Below are 6,381 nucleotides of genomic sequence, written 5' to 3'. Positions count from 1 at the left end.
TCCAGAATTCAACAAGCTTTTCCCTCCCTCCTTCTCCTCCCTTCTTTCCTTCCTCCCTCCTTCTTTTCTCCCTCCCTTTGTTTCTCTCCCTCTCTCTCATATATTCTTTCTTCTTTTCTTCCTATTTCCCTCTCTCTTTTTAATTTTTTCTGGCTCACTTCCACATGTAGACCCTGGAGGAAATCTAATGATGTTCACACATAACAACTTGATTTCAAAACCTAATCTGGCAGGGGATGGGTTGCCTTCCGATCTAGTGGCAGGGGAAGACACCCTACATATCAGTTCTATGAACACATTGGAACATGCTAGTCCTTGAAAACCTTGTGGTTGAGCAACTGTTTAACCCATTCAAACTATGGAAATAAACAAATACCAACCAAATGAAAATATTCAAGAGCTAATTAAACAGAGCTCCCTAGAGCAGGGAAGTCAGCCATGGATCACTTGAGTTTTGATAAAGACTCAAAAATAGGCACGAATGTGGGAAAGTTTTAAAGTGGAAAAAAAGGGAAGGCTTCAGGTATGTCCTTCCGGATTGGAAATAGATGATAGACTGGCTTCCCTGGGCTGATTATTACAGATAATGAGGTCATTTACCGGGCCTATTGCTGCAGGTTGGGGGTCAGAGCTTTATTTTTATGTATGGTCTGGCCATTGTGTATTTATATATTCAGTTTCTCCAAACTGAAGGTTGAACATATTGTTAAATGGGTACAGAGTTTAAGTTTTACATGGCAAAGAGTTCTGAAGATGGACCCATTTCCTCGTATTCACAATCAAATTGGATCACGTCCCATTCTGAGCACCCCTTCTGAAGACTTTGAACAGTTTATCAGTAATCTCTATGAAGAAATGTCATATTGATAAACAGCCTGTTGGAACTCAAGGGAACACCGGAATTATCAGAGAAGAATATGTTAAAGAACTCAAGGGCTACTGTGAAATATTTTTCTGTGGCTTTCCAATAAAACTTCTAGATAAGTTTTCTTTTTCTACAAGCTTAGTGTTTCTTTAGATTCAGTGACAACACACAAAACCTCCAAATTCATACGGGGACATTCTTAAGCACTTAAAAAACAAAGAAATCTTGTTATGCCCATGTATCATGGCCATAAAAATGACTAGTCTTTACTGGAGAGACTCCTGGAATTTTCTCTTTGGACATGGCTTTTTGGCAGATGGCAGAGGAATAGTCAGCTGCCAAATAAGGCAGTGATTTTCATATTTAATACTGTAAGTGCAAATGTATAAAAACTTAAAAATATATTCAAGTAGCTATTCAGTTTTTTGTTCTTCAGTCACTAAGTCATGACCGACTCTTTGTGACCCCATGGACTGCAGCATAGCAGGCTTCGCTGTCCTCCATTTCCATTCAGTTTTTAATAACTATTATATTCCTGAAATATTGAATATTTTGCTGCTTCAATACTATGAGTATTTGGACTTCCCAGATGGTGCTAGTGGTAAAGAATCCTCCTGCTAATGCAGTTATGACACAAAAGATACAGGTTCTATTCCTGGGTCGGGAAGATCCCCTGGAGAAGGAAATGGCAATCCACTCCAGTATTCTTGCCCAGGAAATCCCATGGACTGTAAAGTCTGGCAGGCTACAGTCCATGGGGTCGCAAAGAGTTGGACATGACTGAGCATCTGAGTGTATAAGTGTTTAATCTGTGAAGTTGGACACCAGTTTGGATTCTGCCATTACCAGTGGCTGGCAAGTTTAATGCAAGGGCTCTAACCACCTGGAATAACCAGACCATGGTCTTCTAGACCTTTGCCCCATCTACTTAGGTTAGTTACAGTGTGCTATTCATGTCAGTGGGCTTCCCTCATAGCTTAGTCAGTAAATCATCTGCCTGCAATGCAGGTGACCCGGGTTTGTTTCCTCGGTCAGGAAGATCCCCTGAAGAAGGAAATGGCAACCCACTCCAGTGTTCTTGCCGGGAAAATCCCATGGACAGAGGAGCCTGGAGGGCTACAGTCTTCTATGGGGTCGCAAGAGTTGGACACAACTTAGCGACTAAAACCACCAACCACCAAAAATTAGTGATAATCACCAATGGCCAAGGATTTAATCAATCATGCCTGTGTAATAAGGCCTCCATAAAAACCCAAATGATGGAGTTTGGAGAGCTTGTGACTTATGAACATGTGGAAATTCAGGGAGAGAGGTAGGCCTGGCAAGAGCGTGGAAGAGCTATGCCCCCTCCCATGCTTTGCCCCGTGCATCTCTTCCATCTGTCCATTCCTGAGTTACGTTCTTTTATAACAAACCAGTGATCTAGTAAATAAAATGTTTCTCTTGAGTTTTGTGAGCTGCTGTCACAAATTAGTCAAACCTGAGGAGGGAGTCTTAGGAACCTATCTATAGCCAGTTGAGCCCAAGCACAGATAAAAACCTGGGTTTGTGAGTGGCAGCTAAAGTTGTGGGAAGGGTGGACTCTTGTAGGACTGAACCCTTACCTGTGGAATCTGATGCTGTCTCCAGGTAGACAGTGTAAGAATTGAAGTTGAATTGTAGGACACCCAGCTGGCACCTGGAGAAAACTCCTCTCCACACACTGGAAATTGATTCTCAAACTCATTTTAATAATATTATCATATTTTTTATTTGCTTATTTTTCAGAGTATTTTTCTGCTGATCCTTCCTCAATAATCCTTGAGCTCAATAAAATGTTTTTCAATATTATCTTCTTGCCTATCTGTATAGGCAAATGTGTGAGATAATTTCCTAGTCTCTCTCCTAAATTGTTATTATAATTTATTGGGCATTCTGTTTTCTTGTTTCTTTCTTACTTTTTACTTACATACTTTCCTGAAAAAGAGGGCATAAGAGAAAGGTAGTATGAGTTATTGTATATCTAAAATATCTTTGTTTTATCGTTTGGGTGGTTTGGTTGAATATAATTTGCAATAACTGTCCCTCAAACTTTTTGTTTCATTTTCTTCTAGTTTTCTCTGTTGCTATTGAGAAGTTCATTGTCATCCTATCAGAAAAGGTTCCTTATTTCTCTCAAAAGCATTTTGAATATTTTCTGTAAGCCATATTTATTTCTCTTATCCAATTGTTTTGGTTATTACCTCCAAAGCAATATTAATTAGTAGTACTGACCATGAAAACCATTTCTCTTCTACATAACTCTTAGTGGAAATGCTTTTAGGTGTCCCCATTTAATCACATTAATCATAATATCACCTTTGTCCTCAAACACATGCATTCCTATTTCATTATTGAGGCCATGTAATTGGCAATCCTCTTTAATGTGGTTAATTTCTACATTCATGCTCTGCCTCCTTTCTACTCTTATTTCTCTGAAAGATGCTTTCTGATTTACTTAGTTCAACATTTGGGTCTTTTACCTTTTCCTCTACACACCAGTAGTGTTTTTAAACATTTGAGTTTCTCATGTTAATTTTCTAAAAAAAATCATTGTTGTCAAGGTGTTTCTTATATCTTTTTATTGAACAAGTTAAACGTTATCTACACTTTGCAGTCTCTGATTTAAAAAAAAAAATCCATCTATATTCAGTCAACCACATTCTAGTCTGTATTCACACTCCTGCCACTACTCTTGTCAAGGATATCAACAGCCATCCTGTTGATAAAGCCAATGGACTACTTAAATCTTATTTTGTTTGATAAAATGTAAGTATTCAAAAATGTTGATCTTTTCCTTTTAAAAAGCTCTTGCTTCAGTTTTTATCACAACGTATTATTCTGTTTTCTTTCTACAAATTCTGGTTGTTCTCTTTTGGTTTTTTCTTGTGGGTGGATTTTATTCTGCCCAACCCTTGAATGTTGGAGTTCTTCCGGTCTTGGTTATCTCCTTTGCTCAGTGGACAGCTCTCTCTGGACAGTTCCACTTCTCCCAGGACTTTATTGGCCATCTGGCATGTAGCTGACATATAAGCTAACATTTCTAGATGTTTGCCTCCAGCCTAGGACTTTGCCTTCATATTCAGGGGCAAGAAATTAATAGCTTTATAGATACTTCCATGTGAATTTCTTATAGAATCTCAAGCTGATTGTGTCCAGATGATAGGGTAATCTTTACTACCAGAACTTTTCCCCACAAGTATCTAACTTGTTGTTGTTTTTGTTGTTTTTGTTCAGTCACTCAGTCATGTCTAACTGTTTGCGACCCCATGGACTGCAGCATGCCGGGCTTTCCCATCCTTCACTGTCTCCCAGAGTTTACTCAGACTCATGTCCATTGAGTTGATAGTGCCATCCAATCAACTCATCCTCTGTCACCCTCTTCTGATTTCTATCTTGCTGAATAATAAATTCAATCATGCTAAAAATAAAATTATGCACTTTTCTTAACTATTTTCTCTACCTTATGTCCAATTTCCAATAAATCACCTAGTCTGTTGTTTATCCATTGTAAACGTCTTTTTAAATCTTTCTTTTCTCAATATTTACTGCCCCAAAGGAACCAACATCTTCCTCATGAGTTGACTACTCATGACCAGATTCAAACTGAGATTTAAATCTCTTCTTGAAAATTTTCTTTGTGCTTGCCTCAGATTGCTCTCCTATTTTCTTAAGCACCACAGACATTTGTATATAGTTGTAACGTATTGCACTGAATGGCAAATGTTTACTTATTCATATTTTACAGTAGGTTATAAACTTTGTGAATGATTGAATCTTTCTTGCTAATCATTGAAAAGCTATCAACTAGCAAAAATGGCAATATAGTGCACTCAATATAATAGCTCAAGTTAATTAAAGAAAACATTGTAGGTGATATATTAGGTGTTGTCATTGCCAGTGATTATCATAGTCCAAAAGAGACAGAACACATTAGATTTCCTTAAAAATATTCTCCAGGGGAGAAAAAAACAAAAGATGAATAGCAGAATTTTTAATATTATTGGGAAGTCTGTTGGCCAATATATCTTTAAATATTATTTTATTATGTGTTTTTTAGTTAAGGAAAATGTAATATTAATGTGATCTTTTTTAGCAACTTATTGCTGAGAGTTAAAAGGAGAGCATACTCAGCTTCAGTTTTGACAAATTGAGATACTGAGTTTCATTATATCTACAGTTGGATGGAAAGAAATCCAGTTTATTCCACAGGTACCATCTATAGGAATAGACAATTACTTTTTGCCTTTACTGAAGACTGAATGTACCCCTTATGTTTATTTCTTATTCATATTTCAGACTATGCATAATGTGATTGATTACATCAATGTCCTGATCCCTCTCATCTGCCTATATCCATGCATTTTTCTGTGTTATTTGCAGCCTCCCCTGCTCTTTGCTTGCGTTGTCCTAAATGATGTTAGCATATGTGATGTAAATAGAGACTTGACATGAGCTTGCAAATCAGGTGATGCATTCTCTTGTGCCTCTGTTATTACCATGAAAACATTCCTAACCTAGTCTGCTGGAGGATGAGAGACATTTGGGCACAGCCAAGCTACCCAGTTCACCCCAGCCAAAGTGAACCTAGATCAGGTGACCACCAGATCACCTCAAAACACATAAGAGAGGCCAGTCAAGATAGGCAGAACTGTGTAGCTGACTTCTACTAGAGCGTGTGTGGATTGAGTGTTTACTGCTGCATGCCACTAAGGTTTTGTAGTTGTTTGCTATGCAGAAAAAGATAAATGGTACATTACAATCCTTTCTATATTCAAAGTCCATTCAAAATAGTTTCTGAAGAAGCATTAAAAAGTTACTTTCATGTAAGTGGCAAACTTGAAATGAATTTTTTAAAATAATTGAATAAAGCGATAAAAATATTGACTGTCAATAAAACCATAAAAAATAGAAATTCAGAGAGTATTTAATAGTGCAAAATCTCTCTTTGAACATATTGAACATCTCTCTTTCACTACTTTGGCTCTAGAAGCAGGAGCCAGGTGGCAGAGACAATGTTACCTGTAAAATATTTCTTCTTCCAGATCCAGATGGCTTTATACCTACTTCCTTTGCATTTTGACTAGAGTTTTGTACTTGAGTTTTTACCTATTAGAATATGAGAGAAGTGACGTGTTTTTTATTGTTCAAGGCCGTTAAGGATGGGCTTCCCTAATGGCTCAAATGGTAATCCCTGGGTAGGGAAGATCCCCTGGAGAAGGAAATGACAACCCATGCCAGTGTTTCTGCCTCGAGAATTCCATGGGGAGAAGAGCCTGGTGGGCTACAGTCCATCGGGTCACAGTCGGACACAGCTGAATGACTAACACATGGGTTCTCCATGTTCATTCTTTCATGTATGGCTGAAAGTGAATTAATTGTAGTAGCTGTTTTTGTTTTTTTAAAGAAATTCAGATCCACAGTGCACTTTTGAAGGAAAGTCACCAGGTAGAACCTATAGGTTTGAATTGGAATGTGACATGAGCCGGGAAATAGAC

Source organism: Muntiacus reevesi, chromosome X (assembly GCF_963930625.1).
Source record: "Muntiacus reevesi chromosome X, mMunRee1.1, whole genome shotgun sequence".
Lineage (NCBI taxonomy): Eukaryota > Metazoa > Chordata > Mammalia > Artiodactyla > Cervidae > Muntiacus > Muntiacus reevesi.
Note: the sequence above shows the minus strand (reverse complement) of the source record.